The sequence below is a fragment of the Lissotriton vulgaris genome, chromosome 9 (assembly GCF_964263255.1).
Source record: "Lissotriton vulgaris chromosome 9, aLisVul1.2, whole genome shotgun sequence".
NCBI lineage: Eukaryota > Metazoa > Chordata > Amphibia > Caudata > Salamandridae > Lissotriton > Lissotriton vulgaris.
In genome coordinates this window covers 894,293,722-894,312,576 of record NC_141697.1, presented here as the reverse complement: position 1 = coordinate 894,312,576, position 18,855 = coordinate 894,293,722, and the positions used below count along the sequence as shown (strand labels likewise).

Genomic DNA, 18,855 nt, shown 5'->3' with positions numbered 1-18,855 from the left:
TTTGGGTGGAGGGAGGGGGTGGGTTTGCCGGTTACCTGATAGTGGTCGGAGTCACCACTGCAGAATGTTTACAGTTTCCTCTGATATATGGACTAAGTCGGAGGGATTCCCCCGATGCTGTGCACACTGGGACTTTAGATCCCAATGAACAGCCCGCATATGCCAATGGGCAGGCTTTACCATCAAGATGCAGGGAGCCAATGAGAAACAGCTGTCTTCAAGTCAGTCTCACTGTAATCCAGGATAGAGCCTGAGGCTAGGCTTGAAACTGCACTGCAGCCAGACAGTCCCAATGAAAAAGAGCTTCAGTGAGATAGTCAGGTGTGACCGGCATGTTGATGGTGAACCCCAGCAATTGCAGAAGTTCTGCCATAGTCTGGTGCTGCGAGTACTGCCTGGGGCGATTCTTCCTTAAACCAGTCATCAAGGTAGGGAGAAGACAAACTCTTTACTACCATAGATGGGCTGCGGTTAAGGCCAAAATGGAGCACAGTAAACCAAGTGCTCTTGGCTTACCGACAGAAAGCAGAACGTGGCTGTCATGGGACCATGGTGAGTAGGTAACCTAGCAGTGCCAATACTTTCTTTGAAGTCCTCAACTGCCAAATCCACTGTGTTGCCAAAACACGTGCCGTCAAAGGGCATGTCCATAAGAGCTGCCTGGACATCCCCCAAAAAGCGAATAGTCCTCCCACCATGGAAGCAATGACTCTGCCCAATGAATTGGTCGTATCCAATCTGCACCAGATTGTGAACTTTTCTGCAGCTCTCTCCCGACAGCAATAGATTGAGAGAGCACTGCTCAGGCATCCTCCAAGACCAAAGGCAGCACTTGCACAACTCATCTCATACAGTATGGATTATTGGCCCAATAAGCATGCAGTGTACACAGGCCACAGTGCAAGACTAGCTTAGAAAAGAGGATTTTCTTTTTCCACCAGCCACCTCTTGGATTTCCTATCCAGTTGTGGTAGAGAACACCCCAGGATTTGTTTTGGAGGTAGAAGCATGGACCATCAGTGTAGGAAAGTAGGATCTGCTTTCACGGTTACCCACACTTCTTGCCTGATGTTGGTGTGTTTTTAACCTAGGCTGCTGGTATCCTGCAAATCAGGAACCCAGCAATTGTGCGGTCTCCCCTGAATTGACACGGCAAGTACTTTAGTACCTCCACAATTGGCAACTGGTGTACCCTTATAAGTTTGTATGATATGGTTCCCAAGGCATAGGTACACCATTGGTCTCCCATGGGCTGCAGCATGTATTCAGTCACCCATGGGAGTCCACTTACATGGACTACAGGCTTGCCATTGCAGCCTGTGTGAGTTGGTGCTTGTATCGCTCACAATAGATGTGTTTCCTTATATCCAATGTCACTGCACTTAAAACCTAGAAGTCAACCCCATTGCAGGCTATTCAGTCCTGAGGGTAGGATGCTTGGTTATGAGTGTGAGGATACCCCTGCATGAGCAGGACACCCCTACAAACCCCAGAGTCTATTCTCCAGGCTTCGTAATTGCAGTCAGCCATTTTAAGACATTGTGGCCAGTCATTAGGAGTTGCCCAACTATATATTGGCTGCACCGAACCTGGTCAGGTTTGGTATCAAACATGTTGGAATCATACCCCAACATGGATTCCAGTGTCGGTAGTATGATCCATGTACTTGGAGGCCCCTTAGGGGACCCTTCCCCTGTACACCTGGTAACAGGCTTTCAGGCCTGCCAGCAAACTAGAGTACTGCTGCAGACCACAGACACGATTATCACCTCCTGCTGCTGAGCCAGGCTCGAGCAGGGGAAGGTAGAATAGGCTTCCTGTCACAGGACTTTGTGTATTATGCAGGGTTGGGAGCGTTGGAAAGCGCCACCAGACTGCTTTGAATGCCCCAGATGGTGCCCCACTTGCATACTCCTGTTTGAGTCAGTTCAGGAACCCTTAGCTCCTGCTCTGGCACGAAACTGGACAAAGGACAGAGGAGTATTTCCCCCCCCCCCTTCTGCCCAGCCCCTCCTCTGGGAGGGAAACCAAATTGCTTTCAACCCTTTCCGTAAGGTATTTAAGGGCTCCCCTGTGTTTGGGTCCTCAGATTAATCATGGGAGCATATTCAACCCTGAATCTACATCATTCTTTATCCGTCTGGATAGGACACTTTGAGTTCGACTGGAACAGAGACTGCAACAAGGAAGACTCCTGGTCTGGTTGTTCAAGTCTTCTGCATCATCTGTGCCTGTGCTTCATCCAGGCTCTCCATTAGACCTGTGGGCATCAAGGACATCCAAAGAAATCTCCCTTGGAATTAAAGTCACTCCCCTGCATCTGCAGGTACTGCAACATAGCTGACCGGTCCGCTGCTCCGGTCGTCCTACGGACTTCGCAAGGCTCAGCAACACGGGTTGTGGTTCTGAAAATCCTAAGCCTGACCATTTTTCCCTGCAATTTTGAGGGCTGGATCCCTTGTCAGAACTGCAGGCACCAAACCCATGTACACCGCGTTGACTTGCCATTGCCAAGGCTTGTTAGCTCTGCATTCAAGAGATCTTCGGGATACAAGAATCTCTAGCACCTCACTTCCTGAAGATCAGTGTCCTCCCTGCAGTCCTTGCATCTTGGGCCTCCATTTTTGGAGATCTGCCCGAGGTCCTCTTGTGACTCCTGTGCCTTCGGCAAGAGAGATCTCTCAAGGGTCTTCATTTGCTTCAGTAAGCTCCCCTGTTTGCTTGGGCCTGCTCGGACTCTCCTGATGCTGGCAAGTTTGCCTGTCTTCGTTCTTCACATAAATTGCGGCAACCAAGGCTTCGTTGGTGCTCAAGCCAGACACTGATCACCTAGTCATAGACATCCGACGCGGGACAATTCATGCACGGCTCCTGGTCTTCCCCAGCATCACTTGGTCCTCACAGCTGCAGAAACAAGGTCACAGTTGACTCTTCTGAACCTCCAGAAATCAGTGGGCATTATATCTTCGTACCTCCTGGTCACCTCCCAGAGGCATAGACTCAGTCGTCTCTTCTTGTAGGTTCTTCACTTCCAGAATCCACCTTTGGATTCTTCCAGGCTTCAAAGACTCCCATTGTCGTTAATGGCAGGCTCTGATGTCTCTTCATCCCTACGCACGTGGTTTCCCTTGTGTAGGTAACCTTGTTTCCGGGGCATCCATGGCTCTCCAACCTTCAGCCCTCCAAGGGAGTTTTTCGGGGTTCTCCGTTAAGGGTTCTTTATCTTCAAAACTGCAACCGCGACTTCACCATCGACATCCACTGGGCACGCAACTGTTTCCACTCTGCACAAAGCCTTCATGGGGGTTCTTGGATAAATACCTTGGGTGGTTACTGGTCTACAGCTCCTCTGAATCTTCTGGTCCAAGTTCCATTCCACTTTGCAGTTCATATTTCACTTTATTAGTATATGGTTTGAGATCTATATTGTGCTACTTGCCCAATTGCTTTTTTAAGTATATGTGTGTATTGTGTTGATATCTCTGGGTAGGAGATCAATCATTTGTAGAGCGCACTACTTACCGGTGAGGGTCTCATGGCGCAGGGGGGATGGGGGGGGGGGGGGGGGCTGCTAATGCTATAACAGCCAGGTCTTGAGGAGTCTCCTGAAGGCAAGCAGGTCTTGGTTCTGTCGTAGGTGGATGGGGAGGGTGTTCCAGATTTTTTGCGGCGAGGTGGGAGAATTATCTGCCGTCGGCAGTTGCTCAACAGATGCAGGGGACGGTGGCAGAGGGAGAGTTCAGCGGAGAGAAACTGGCACGTTGGGGTGCAGAAGGTGAGTTGTTCGTTGGGTTATGCTGGTCCGGTATTGTGGAGTGCTTTGTGAGCGTGGGTGAGGAGCTTGAAGGTGATCCTCTTGTTGAAGGGGAGCCAGTGCAGGTCTTTCAGGTGGGCTGTGATGTGGCTGTGGCGGGGATGTGGAGGATGAGGCATTCTGTATGCGTTGTAGTTGTTTCTAGAGTTTAGCTTAGGTTCCTGCGTAGAGAGTGTTGCCGTAGTCCAGTATGCTGCTGACGAGGGCCTGGGTGACCGTCCTTCTGGTTCCGTTGGGGAACAGTCTGTAGATCTTGCGGAGGGTGTTGAAGCAAGAGGAGACCGCGTTTACTTGCTGGGTCATTGACAGCACAGAGTCCAGGAGGACGCCCAGGTTGTATGCGTGGTTGGTGGTAGTTTGTGCAGCTCCCAGTGCAGGCGGCCACAATGAGTCGTTCCAGGCGGGGGTGGATCCAATGATAAGGACCTCCGTCTTGTCAGAGTTTAGTTTCAGGTGACTGTTCATCATCCATTCGGCGATTGCCTTCATTCCTTCGTGGAGGTTGGATTTGGCGGTGGTGGGGGCCTTGGTGAGGGAGAGGATCATTTGGGCGTTGTCGGTGTATGAGTTGATGTTGTGCGATCGCACAATGTTGGCGAGCCGTGCCATGGAGACGTTAAAGTGTGTCAGGCTGAGGGATGATCCTTGGGGTACGCCACAGAAGATACCAATGGGTTAGTGATTGTATGTGTAATAAATATACTTATTTTGCAAATGACGGTGTGGTTTCTTTTCATACAACTTCCACTAAGGATTAAACAGGTAAAACAAGATGCTGAACACTCAAGATAATCCTGAAGGCTGCTCTCCACAGTTACCACTTTGAGAACTTTCTATGTTCAAAGACAACTAAATTACCATAAGGGTTGCCTGGATAACTGAAGGTGCACTACTTGCATGTGTGCACCCTATATTAAGCCAGCCTCCTACAACCAGACTCTCAGGGGTAGGATGATGGGTGAGGAAGGCTGGGTCCCTGGGAGCAGGGCAATAGCAGCAGGAGTTAGTCCTGTGCACAGGAGTGCCTGTGCAGGGCTTGTCCCAGGCCCTGAGCAGGCAATTAGTGAGGGCTTCATTGAAGGGGAGTAAGGGCTTTGAGGGGTGTACCCTGGGTTGAAGCACCTCAAGAAATTGGCCCCGACCTCAACCATGTGCAGCTGGAGGTCCATGACCTCAGCCGCCCTCCGGACCACCTTCGCAAAAGAAGCCCCTTCCCTGTAGCCACTGCAGGAGGAGAGAGGCGGCCAGTGTCTTGTGAGGTGTCGAAGCCACTGGCATTGGCCAAGTCCTCATGCCAGGTGACTCTGGCCATGGCCTCCGATGAGGATGGAAAGAGACGGGATGGGGAGGGTTGGTACAGCCATTAAGATACTTTGATCCCATTGGTGTTCCTCTAAGTGTCCTTCAGGGAACTAGGACTCCATCTCCTCTTCAGGCTGTGTGGGCCTGGTCAATGCCGGAACAGACGTCAAGCGACACTTGTATGGCCTTTGTCAGAGTCGGTAATCACAATGGAATGGTGCGGATCAGGATCCACCAACAGATCTTGAGGGCCCAACTGATGCAGAGGGCAGACCCTCATGCAGAGCCCTAGTCAGTTACTTCCGAACCTATGGGTGCTGCGGAGGTATCCAGCCGCCCAACAAGATGGTCAATGGCTTATAAAACAAAGTTGTGAGGAGGGATGTGTCAGACATGGTATGGGTAGTCACTGCACAAACTCAGGGAAGCACAGAGCAGACACAAGGTCAGGCGTGATTCCAAATGGACAACCTGGGAGCAGGCCCTGGAGGCATTTCTCTCAGGCCTTGTCCAATGAATGGACCAGTGCATAGAAGTCGAAGAATCCTTCAACTTCTTCTTGCAGGACTTACCTGAAATCTGAAATAGTGGATAGGACTGCAGTCAGTGATCAGAGCAGTTATATCTAATGGATAGTGGCCATAAGCTTAATGGTCTGCTAGCGAATGGGTTTTTGATTCATGGTCCTGCAATTCTAGCAGGCCTTTGAGTCGTGGTCCTACTCCAGCAGCACAGACACACCAAATGTGGGTCTGTCACAGACATTTGCCAGTGACAGGCACAAGGTGTGAAACCAGCTTTTTTTTTTCAGACGCATACTCCAAATAAGGTGAAACTCGACAAAATGGCCGAAAAAAGGTCAGTCAAAAAACGACTGAGGTGAGGTAGTCTGGAACTGCACTGATGGTGTGGAAAACAAAAAAAGAGAGGTCAGCATGCTGGGGCACTCCTTCAATAGGTAAAATGCACAGCACATTAGAAGCAGGCGACACCGCACAGTGCCAAATGAGGTCCCTTACCAGTGCGCAAGGGAACTGCAAAAACATTAAAACATTAACAGATCCAGTCTGGCCCCTGGGGAATATTCCAAAGTAAGCAATCTGCAGCTAGTAGTCATCAGATAAATATATGTACTTTTAATCCGATAAAAATAACATAGCTATGATTAAGGCCTAGTACATATAAGCATGTAGGAACATATTGCGAAACAAAAAAGAAATTATCAGAACAAACAGTGTGTCTTTTAGACCTGTACTCTTCTTTACATGTCACCAGGCACATAAAGCTTATTTCTCCTAAGAATGACCAGTGGATAGGAGATGTCCAACATATGAGGCCTTACCCGTTTGGAAAACATATCAATCCATCGTTTGTGGTATTTTTTGAGACCAGGTGAGAGGAGGTGAAAAGAGATAATATTTACCACTATTATTATAAGACGTGATATAGAGCCCTTATTCATAGGACCATGGTTATATTTTCTCAATATTAAAAAGACCTGAGGTGGAGTGCTAGGTTTTTAATTTATTGGCTAATAATTTAGTGATTCCTATATGGTGGGACAGGATTTATGAGGGTGTAGAATTTGAGATACTGACTCAGTCTGGTTGGTAAGGTGAAAAAGTGTGTGTTGTGGGGTGCTGCTGTAATTATAGATGTATGAGAAGGATGAACGGTGGTATACTCCCTAAAATAGACGGGATGAAAATATAAACCGTGCACATAGTAATATTGTACATAACGATTTGCATACCATTGCAGGGCTACACATTTAGTTTTTTTTTTCCTTAATATAAAAAGAAACGGTCTGCTTTAGTTGATGTGTCTGGATGTTATTCATGTTATTAATGATGGACTGAATTGTTTTTCGGTTTGTTTTGCAGATATTGTAATGTGTTTTATCAGTAAGGAAGATATAGTCCTGAAGTATGTGGAGCCCATATAAATTATCCACCAAAACTTAAGGAAACACTGTCATTATCTGCTGTCACTGATAATTCTTATGAGAAATACGCTTCACAAGTGCCTGATGAAGATTAGTGTAGATGTCAAAAAGGCTCATTTGGTCTGATAGAATTCTTCCTTTTAGTGTTTTTTTTTTTTGATGGTTTCAAGCTGCTGAACTACCCAACAAGAGAGAAAGGCACAAAAGAATACAGTTGTGCTGCCTCAGTCAGGACTGGCAGGGATAGTAAGTATCGAAAGATAACCTATTCCCCACAGCGACGACGGATTCCATACCAATCCGAGCACCCCGTTACCCAGTTAGCAGCTACCAACCATTGAGCCAATTTCCACCATTGCTGTTACCTGCCAAAGTGTCCACAGGAAGAGACAAAATGGCGTAGCAGGGAGATTGTACCATGGCTACGTAATCATCGGACCTGGAGAGGAGGGGGGGGGGGGGGGGGGGGGTGAGGGCGGTATGGTAAGTGGAATCAGTCGAGAAAATGCCAGAATGCTGGTCTTCCAGCGCTGGCAAGATCTAATTTCGAGATTTGAAGGATTGATGTACGCCAGTCATGAAAAGGAGCGGAAGCATCCTTTCATCGCTTGCAAATCTCTCTACGAGTCGCCAGGATGGAATAAAACAGAAGGTTCTTGGCTGGACTTCGAGTCTGGTCCACGACTCCAAAGATTAGAAGGCGGAGGTCGATCGCTACTGTAAAGCCCAGAGAGGATGTGAGCTTGCTTCTTATTGAGTCCCAAAATGATGCCAGATAAGGACGGTCGCAAAACATATGCACATCAGAGGCCTCTTTTAAGCCACACTGTGCGCAAACCACTAAGCCCCCCCCGGGGAAAACTTGGACAACCTCTGTGGAGAGTAATATGCACTGTGTAGGGTATAGAGATGATTTCTACAGAGCCAGGCTGATGTAACCAAGTCCCACAAAACGTTGCAGGACCCTAGCCACAGATCTTTCACATTCAGGCCTGGCATCAAAGAACCCCACAACAGCTCGGGAAGATGAATTCCCCATCAATTTCTTCCAAAATTAGATTATACCATAGAGATATCTTTCTTTACAGGTGGTTTATCCAACAAAAGAGATTCAAGATGACAACCTCCCCCTAGTGGCAAATAATTCCAGCGTGGGGTTTGGGTGGTAAATGCTTGGGCCCAGCTCGATATTTGCAAATATTTGAATCTAGAGAGATTGGGCCCCACCTGGTTTACTAGATATTCCCAAGGAAGCAGGGTCCCTTCCACAAATAGATCCCCCAAGCTACTATTCCGGCCTCTTAGTGAGAGTGCTAGAGTGTCACCCACCCAACCAGGAGCCACAGGAAGATCCCATATTGGAGATCTGCTAGAGTAGTACCCTAATTTTATTGAAGACCTCAACTTAGCCCAAGTTCTTGCCAGGCCCTGCAGCACCTTCAATTTCACATTTTTAAAGAATTTGGGGTCCCCAAATTTGAATAAGAAACCCAACTGCCCTACACCTTCACCCAATAAGGAAACATACTCCCCAATCCCTCATCTGTCGGCATTTTTAGCAGCATTTGTGCGTGTGATAGTTGAAATGCCTACGAATAGATCTGCAAATCGGGACCTGCCAGCACCCCCTTCTCCCTGCGGCGCCTGATTTTCTTCCACGCTATCCTTTGATTTTTCTTATTCCAGAAAAATGAGGTAATATCGCCCTGTAACTTAGCCAACCAAGATGGGTCAAAGTAAAGTGGGATTGTATTAAATAAAAACGAAACCTTCGGGAGAATAGACATTTTCACTAGATTTGCTCGACCTAATAAGGGGAAGGTGCAACCAAGCTCCCATTAGCTTTCGACATTCTTTTTGCAACTGCAGCAAAGTTCGAGGAAGCGATCAAATAAATATCTTTGACGATGTTTAGCCCCCGATATCGTAAACTTGTACTAAGTTGCTCATTGAATCCCGATACTTACTCGTTCCACACCATTATCTCAGTCTTCGAGGCATTTACCTCATATCCTGAGACTTCTCCAAATTCCAGTGCTAACTTAATGGCTGCAGGAAACGCGGTGCTAATCTCGGATGTCATGATCATTACGTTCTTCACGTGAAGGGCCACCTTTTTTTCCCATTCTCTACAAATAAAAGGTTTGATGGTATTATCCTCTTAATTTATGAGCAAAAAGGCTCAATATAGAGATCGAATAACAAAGGGGATAGAGGGCAGCCCTGCCGCGTTCCTCTTGTAACTGCAAAGGGTTCAGATAAGCCCCCATTTATCAGTACACAGGCAGTAGGACTATGATACAACAGTTTTACTGCTCACGAAAACCCTCACCCACATTGAATTTGGCCAAGGCCCCCGACAGGTACAACCAATTGACCCTGTCGAAGGCCTTAGTGGCATCCAACATGAGGATAGCCAGTGGCATGGAGTCCATGGTCCCCATACCTATGGCGCCAATTAAATCGTAAGTTAGTTCAAAGAGTTGGCGACCCCTGACAAAACCCTTCTGACTGGGATGCAAGATATCTGGAGCGACCAAGCCCAACCTTTTTGCTAAGAGGGATGCAAAGATTTTATATTCTGCATTCAGAATCTATTAGTAGCTGGCTTACCCGGTTTCAAAATAAGCGTAATGGATGCATTGTTCCAGGTTGTTGGTGGAGGCACCCCCTCCTGTAAAATTTGGTTGAATAAGACCTCAAGGAAAGGGGATATTTCTTCCACCAAATTTTTATAGATCTCGGCTGGCAAGCCATCAGGGCCTGCAGCCTTTCCCCCCTTGCTACCCTGAATAGCCTTCGCAACTTCCTCCTCTGTAATCACCTTATCCAAAGAGGTGCTTTGTTCTGAGGATAGTGTTGGTAAAGAGATACCATTCAGCCACTTGCCTATGCTTTTTAGGGAGATGTTCTTGTCCTCCTGATATATGTTTTGAAAGAATTCTTTGAAGGCTGTTCTGATATCTATGTCCGACGAGAAAGTCCCAGCATTAGTTGTAACTAATTCAATATTATTACGTGCCTGATCGGTTTTGGACTTCCAGGCCAATAGTTTGCTGGCCCCCTCTCCGTATTCGAAGTGGGCTAATTTGATCGCTTCCCATTTCTGTTGGATGCGTTGATTTCAAACGGAAGTCATTTCCCCTTTATGTGCAAGCAATTTCTCATGCAGTAATAGATTAGGTATAGAAGCATTGCTACCTGCTTCTATTTCAACTTGCGTAGTGAGTATCTTAGCTTCAATAGACGCAACTTCTTGTGCGTACTGCCTCCTTCTGTATACAACCTTGTTCTTGATTATGCCACGCAGACAGCACTTAAAAGCATCCCATACTATACTGGGCTCAGCAGAGCCGATATTTTCTTGCATGAACTTCCGAGTTTCAGATTTAATAAAATGTGACATCTTCCAATGACAAGAGAAGGGATCGGTCAAAAGACCAAGATATGGAAGAGGGTTTAATAACTCCCTCAAGAACCAAATATACTGAGGAATGATCTGACAGATGCGAAGGCGAGTAGCCAACACACTTAACAGCATCAACCAATTTGCGTCTTTAAAAAAAAGGCAATTCTAGATTGAGGACTGTATTTGTAATTCCGAAACGAAAATCCAGGTTGCTGTCCTGCTCTTACCCTCCAAATATCCACACCTACTCCCCAGGCTCTTATCTAAAAAGGGGTCAAGCACGATGTCAAAATACCCTGCTATGATAGTCGGCTCCAGGAAGTGTAGTAACTGAGAAAATAGAAGTTCCAGAGCTGTAGGATCATCTCGGTTGGGCCCGTAGTAAGCCACTAACAAGCGTGCACCCCCTATATCTACTGTGGTAATAACCCACCTACCTCCGGGATCTACCTTCTGCAAAATTACTCTTGTGTTAATGTTTTTTTTAAAGAGAATAGTCACACCCCTTATATTGAGCGATTGTGAAGTGGATACTGAAACGTCTATCCACCTGTTCTTCTTGACCAAGTCAAGTATCTCAGTCTCGATTACATGTGTCTCCTGGAGTATAATGACCTGCACATCCGAGTCTCTCAGATACTGTACGATCCTATTTGCTCTTGGTTTGGTACACAGGCCATTAACATTCCAGGAGAGAATCCGGAGATTGCTCATGTGTCGTGCCCAGTCAGCTGTAACCAGATAGAGAAAAAATACTGCCTCGAACTCTTACCAATAGTAAAACAACTGCCCTTGCTTTGTAAAATTTTTTTTGTCAGAAACCAATCTGGAAATGAGGAATATTTTATGCTTTTTTACCCTGCCCCCTTCACCCCCGTGCCCCAACCTACCCCCCCTCCACCGCCCTCCCATGAGAAACCCTTGTACTATCTAACCGGAACAGATCCGGCTGGTGGTACCCCTTATCCTACCCAAGCCCCTACAGAGTGACAAAGTCTAAATTATTCAGAACTAGGTTGTTGTACCATTATATATTTTTGGTTTTTACAACTTATTTTTTTCCCTTGAACTTGATTCCCCTTATTTATAGAGGTTCCCTCCTTTGCTTTTATTTTTTATTTTATTCCTTTTTTAACCCCTCTATTTAGCCTAACCTTATTGCCATATGCCAAGCTGAAAGGGTAGGGACAAAGCAGAAAGAAATGCAGGGCTTTAGTTTATTCCCTTCGTTACGCTATCCTTCAGTCAGAACCACCCTTACTCCCCCCAAAGGACAACAGTAGCTCATCCGCCGCCTGTACTGAGCGGATGTTATACATCTTATTGTACATTATTTTTAAGGCGGCGGGAAAACCCATCTGTACAGTTGCACCTAATTTCCTGAACGCATCCATCCTCCTACCTAGTTCCCACTGTTTTTCCAAAGTGGCCCTAGATAGGTCGGACCGTATCTGAAAGATGAACCCATTTCCTGATAGGGATTTTTGCTTAAGGGCTAGGTTTAGGATGTGTTCCTTGATAGAATATGTGTGAAAATTCACTAGGATCTTTCTTGGCTTAGTTCTTTGGGGGTTACGTCTGAAAGGATCCCTGTGTATTCGTTGGATGTCTTTAGATAACTCCTCTTCGAATTGATCCAGGTTGAGAGACATACTGAAGCGTTTAATATCAGAGCCCTCGCTTCCCTCCAGCACATTTAAGATTCGGATGTTACTGCGCCTTGCATTATTTTCCAAAACTTGCATCCTTTCCTCCAATGCAAAATCCTCTTTCTTGAGTTTCAATATTTCGTCTTTTGCAACATCCAGGTGTAAAGATAGCCCAGCCAACGTCTCTTCCAAGACTCCCGTTCTTGAGGTGAGGCCATCGATTTTGCTATCTAAGGATTCACAGTAGCTTCTGATCTCTCTCTGGATTGATGCGGACTCTTCAAACCCCCTTTTAATGTCAGCTGATAGATTAGAAAACATGCGCGGTAAGGAAGAAACGGAGATAAATGCAGTGGTGATAGTATCGCTTCGACTCTCTACTGTGAAAGGAGTGCCAGAATCTACTTGCTGAGAGGTACCTAGATTTTGGTGCACCTCCCGAGTTTGACCCTACTAGCATTCTGGCACTAGTTCTGCGCCTACCCTGTTGCCCGAGTTGATAGCCGCATCTTGCTCTCCAAGCCTGCTTAAATCATCTGGTTGAGTAAGGTTACCCGCTTCACTCCCAGCCTTAGTCTGGGGATCCTGTAGTGCCTCTAACGTAGAAACGCTTGGGTTTGGGCAAGTTTGTAGTGCTGGTAACCTAACAAAATTATTCTGCATAGTGCAGCTTGGGGATTCACCCCACACCTCCACCGAGGGATCCAATGCCTTCAGGGTCTCTTCCATAGGTAAAGTTAAAAGGAGAGCTGGTGCGGTATCTGATGCCAAGACTGGTGGGGGGGGGGGGGGGGGGGGGTCTGATCAAAGGTCTGACGCGAGACCGGGTGATGATGGGGTGCAAGTATCCAGAAGTGCTCGATTCCCAGATGAACCAGGAGTGGCAGGTAGAGCTGAACAGTCGCTCGCTAGGGGGAAAAGATCTTGACCCAAATCCAATACCTGCGGGACAACTTTAAAATAAGAGCACAGAGAGGGCGTGATCCTTGAGCTGGGGTCGAGCACGGACTTAACAGCCTTATTACTCCTATTTGACAGTTTAGCCTTCACCTCAGTTGAAAGAAATGATGAAGTCTTAGTTGGTAGAAAGCTGTCTGAGGGTGTAGCACTATCCAGGGGTACTGCCCCTGACTTCAGCTCTGGGAAGGCTTGGGCAACCTGTTCAATTGTCAAATCCCTTTTTCCTCCTTTTTGGTGTGAATCAGTTTCCCCCTGCTTTTACCTTTGCCCCGCACCTCCTGACTTGCTGTTGCCGCTGGAGCCACAGCTGTGGAGATGTGTGGAGGGGGCCGCAAATTAACAGGCAATTTAAACTTAACCACTACTAAACCGCCACCTCTCTGGGGCACAGCTTGTGTAGGTTCGGCCCACCAAGCCCCAAAACTGATGTTGAAGACTTCTCCGTTTCACCCCCTCCACCTTCCCCTTCACCTCTGCCACAAAGGCCGTTGCTTTGTTTACCGCTCCACTCTCCGCTGTTGCTGGTACTGTGGTCGAACCCGCAGAGCTACTCAAGTCAGCGGCGACACAAACACCTATACGTGGGTCTCTCCAGAGGCTCAGTCTGCGTCGGTGAGGGCAGTGGAACGCCGGGGTCTGTCGGGCCAGACTGCAGCACGCCCCTTGGACAGAGGCACATGAAAATGGAAGAAAGACCGCAGCACTGCGATGCCGGTCAAACAAAAAACGGGAAGCAGGAGAAAGAAAAGCTTGTAAGTAGGTTTTGGATAACTTTACACTCCTCCGAAAGCTAAAGCAAGAGTCTCTCAACTCATATTAACATGATCCTAGTTCCCCTTATGCATACTACTTGCGACTCTCTGCTAGGGCTCGGAGCGGAGTAACGCAGCAGTTAGCCTGCTGCCGCCATGTTTCTCCCCATATAAGTGGCGCGTGATCGAATTCTTCCTTTTAGTGTTGTGCAAAATATGTTTTAATGGTGGTATGTACTAGATTTTAATCATTGCTATATTTTAGATTTTTATCAGATTAAAATAAGTTTAAAAGTATAATTTTAGTATTTTGACATTAATTTCTGCTATTCTTTTGAGTTGGGGACTACTTTAACATGGGTGAGAGAGTTTTGTAAGTGTGTTTTTAAAAACCTAGATTTGTATTTTTTTAAATATACTGAGGGGAGCATACTTTGGTTTGGCTTAGGTAGCCTTGTACCCTTAGTTTGAGGGCTTTCTCTTTTATCTGCATGGTAAGCAAGTAATCAAGCAACTGCTTACGAATACTGGTGAAACACATTCTGCCTGAATTCTCAATTTGAAAAACCAAAAAAGTAAACTTAGCGGGGCGTGGGCGTTTGCAGGGTTTAACACTACCACAAGCTTTTAATCAAGAGTTGGCAATAGACTAGAAATTTATAATTCAAAGGGTTATGTTCTATATCAAACTATGCTGCCACCATGTTCGTTTATTGTAAACAAGTTATTTTCAAGGCAGGGCTGTCTGCAGGTCTTGCATTTGCAGACAACAAACAAGCAAACCATTTTAGTTTCAATGTTCAGTGTTCACCCAGTCAGAAGGCAAGTTAAATACATGCATTCGACACTTTGCGCCCAACAAGAAAAATCAAGTCTTAGTGTGTAGCAGGCCAAACGTACCTTTTTGGAATGTACCAGTTGACCTTCAACTGTGACCTCCAACCACCCTGTTGATGTTGGAGTACCCTCTCCAGTCTGAGATAAAGAAAAGCAAATGGTCATCACGTATTTGAACCTTGCTTCAATGTATCTTCCCCATACACAAACATAATAACAGCATGTGTGATTCAAAAGATTAGCATATAATAGTCCGATACATAGGCGTGCTGGCAAGGGGCAAACTGATTAGATAAAACCTAATCTAGTTATTTCATTAAACCAATTTGCAATACATATCATCACAAATATGTAGTAGGTTCATCTTTATTAAAATAAAATAAATTTAAAAAATGGGTAGACCTCAATGTTCACCTGGGGCCGTATTCCATAGAGTGCCCAGAGGATAAAGTGGGCATTTGCGACCACTTGGAGTGCCCCCGGGGCACTTTAGTACAGAAGTGGCCATGTAATACCAATAGCACTTGTAAACATAAAGCGTCGGCATAATCTGCAGGGGACGTTCCCTCATTTGCATGAGGGCGTGCCCCATGCAAATGAGGGAAGCCCTTTGCCTCTGCGCCTGCGCTGTATTACAGACACAGGCGCAGAAGCAAAGAAGCCGTCAGGAGACGCACTGACAGCGTGCCACCTAAAAGGTAATGCATTGTCTACGCACCCCAATAGCAGCCCCCTGGAGGCAGAAAAGGGGGCCCTATGGACCATCCAGACATCCTCTTCGAGGCGGGTGCAGTCAGTGACTGCACCCCCCTGTAATGGGATCTCCAATCCCCTTTGAAAGTGCAGGCGGGAGCCGGCAGCATTGTAAACAAGCATTTGGAATGCAATAGGTCTCGCAGCATTAAAGTTTGAGTTATTGGCATTGTGTATGACAATGCGTTGCATAATTTTTTTTAGCATACTTTGAATTGGTGAGCAGTTTGAGTGTGCAAGAGTGCTGTTGCTCACAGCTGTTATTATTCACGCAGCTCTAATGATGCACCTCACGCACGGGGCTGACGCAGTTATTATTCACAAATCTCTGATGATGCACCTCATGCACGGGCTCACAGCTATTATTCACGCAGCTCTAATGATGCACCTTAGGCACGGGCTCACAGCTGTTATTATTCACACAGGTCTGATGATGCACCTCACGCACGGGGCTGACGCAGTTATTATTCACACAGCTCTGATGATGCACCTCAGCCACGGCCTCACAGCTGTTATTATTCACACAGCTCTGATGATGCACCTCACGCACGGGCTCACAGCTCGCTTGGCTCGACCTAAAAATGGAGCGCATGCCTTCCAACATCCGACATTTATCAGCAGAGCAACTGACACACTTTACCAGAGTCCTATAGCACAGCTGCCAGCCAATCATACGCTGTCCAACTACGCAGCAACAATAGTGCGCAACTTTCCCTAAGGTCCACAGCTCAAGCGTAAACTGCATGAAGCAGACGTATAGCACATCCTAAATTTTGCAATACAGTTAGTTAAGGATGCATATGATTGCCTTCAATCAGCCTTTGGAAAGGATGAATATGATGCCTGATCACGGAGCTATCTTGACGAAGGTTTATTCCAAAGGACGGTAAAGTACAGGAACAACAATCGCACAGACACCTCCTCACCCTGAACCCACACCTCTACAGGCCTCACTCTTCACACAGAGTGCACGCAGGTCTCTCTGCAGCATACAGGAAAGGCATGAAACTCGGACAATTTGCTCACAATGCACTCACACAGGCACGACCCCCATACAGCACTTAAGCAGACACACCTTGCATACTGATCACACAGCACTCATACACATGTGCACACCACTCGTATTGCATAGTCCCACTGAGCAACGCTGGCAGTGGCTCCTTGCAATCCTACCCCCTCAGCCTCTCCCCAACAGCGCTAACATTTGTACATGTATTTTCCATTTATGGGGAACAGCCTGGTGGGGGGGGCGGACACAAGACACTGGACAGCCTGCTCATCCCTGTGTGTTGCCGACAGTTCCCTTCTGGGAGCCTAAACCTGCTGAGTGGAGGGCAGATACACACTGGCTAGGTAAACAAAAGTAGTAGTTTCAACTAGGGCGAGGGCAGTAAGGTTTATTAAGATTGCATCGGAAACGAGCAAGCCAAACTGACTCCACTTCAAACCACATACTCTGGAAAGATCACAACCAATAGTAGATATCGCTAGTAAACAACTGCCAGGGAAGCAGTATCTGGCATATAGATATAACAAGCTTCGAGGGGCCATGAGTTGCTGACACTGAGGAGGACGCTACGGCGCGCGCCAGTCCTGAAAACGAAAGCTATGGTGGGGGCGGGACTTCCGCTTTGTGCGCGAAGCCCGCACCCGCGATTGCCTTGCCCGAGGAGCAGCAGTGACGCGGGGCTGCAGATCTCCGGAGTGGCAGTAAGTGCCCTTACTTGTAGGGGGGCGGCAGGGGGGGGGGTGCGCTTGTGTGTATGCATGTGAGAGATGGGGGGGGGCCTTGGTGCACGTGTGTGTGTGTGTTTGTGTATGTGCATGCATGGGCGCTTGGGGGAATTGTTAGGAGAAGAGGTGCGGCCTAGACAGTGTGAGGCGAGGTGGGGGAGGGGTGGGTGCAGTATAGTGGGCAAAGGAGAGAGCGGGCGAGGCAGTGGGCGGCATGCGAAGGGGGGCGAGAGGTGCCGGGATAGTGGGCAATTGAAGATCAGCGAGGTGAAGAGCATTTCCCACAAGATTAACGGAGTAGCAACGGCATAAGGGGCCCGTTTGCTGGAGAGTTTAGAGGTGCGCATCTGTTGGGGGGGAGGGGGGGGGGGCAAATATGTCTAAATTTTGTATTTTGCTTAATGGTTCAGGAATCTTGTCTGAAGCAGGAACAACATCGCAGTGCAAGATTCTCGCATAGGCAGAGCCTTGCTGCTTAGTACATTTGAGTAAACAGCAGAGGTGCCTATTGCACAGGAATCTGACCAGAAGCTTACATCTTACAACCAGAAAGCCTTTAGACTTATGTAATTTGGTCTATTGATTTCGAAGCGAGCATCTTGTTTTTGATAAAACTGAGCTAGGTTTTAGCATGTAGTCTTTTAAATTAAGGAACTACTAAACTCTGGAACATTTTAAATATTTGGCTGGGCTTTTGCTGCCTCGTGGTCATAGCCTTCTACATGTTAAAGAAACTGTTTCCGTTTTGCGATCCGCCATGACAGGCTCCATTGCAGTTGGGAAATTACTGGAATGTTGACAGCAGCAGTCAGCCGCACAGGGTGACTGTGTGCATTCAGTTAGAGGCCTTGTAAACGGGAGGGCACACTCGAGTCTGAACGACTGGTAGAGATATTGGGGTGTTTAACTCCAACCCGTGGATGGTTTTTCTTGCGTGTAATGAAATTAGTTGTATTCAGAGTATAAATATGGATATCTGGCAAGTATGGAATGAGCCGCAGAAAATCTGTGCCTTTTCAGTGGAGCTACTTTTCTCTTAGTTATTCTGCTATGTACATCCCTCTAGTATATGACACATAAGTTGCAGGGCCTGTTGTGGCTAAGACGTAGGTGCGCATCTGTGGGGGCGGGCGGCTCTCGTATTGGTGGGGCTCTGTTTTCGGAGGAGACAAGGTGGATGTGTGTGTGTATGCGTGTATGCGCATGCGTGTTTGAAGCTTCTCAGGAGACAGCAGCTGAGCGAGCTGGCGAGACACAGCGCTTATGCGCTGTTTTTGCGACGAGACCTATAAACAGAGCAGCTTTAAAGCAGCTGCTCTGTTTTTCACAGGAATGCGCAGGCCCCAGGGCAGCACAAGTTCACGGCTGCCCCAGTGACTGCGCATTCCCCATAATGCAGCACATTTTCATTGTTTGCGTTGGACGCACCTTTTAAAAGGTGCTCTTGGCGCAAACAATGAAAATGGGCATTTAAAGCAAACAGACACCCTGGTGTGTCCACGCCACATTGCTAAGTTACAGAACCTGCATCATCTACAGGAACACCAAATTATGTACTTTCTAACTTTTGTTGGGAAATTGGCAGTTCCATTCCTTTGATAAAGTGAAGGGAGATGGTGAAATGTTTGGCATTAGACTAGAGAGCAACGATCACTTTAAAGAAGAATGAACCACCACTTTTGGTGAGAGACTATCAAGAT

At 47.1% G+C, this 18,855-nt stretch overlaps 1 long non-coding RNA gene across 3 annotated transcripts in view; it reads right to left on the bottom strand.

The window, feature by feature from the left end:
- LOC147692455 (uncharacterized) overlaps positions 1–18,855 on the bottom strand; it is a 115,914-nt gene that overhangs the window by 38,292 nt on the left and 58,767 nt on the right. For all 3 annotated transcript variants that reach the window (XR_015300033.1, XR_015300035.1, XR_015300034.1), the window contains one exon: positions 14,732–14,806. This is a non-coding gene — a long non-coding RNA (uncharacterized LOC147692455). The remainder of the gene's footprint in view (positions 1–14,731; positions 14,807–18,855) is intronic.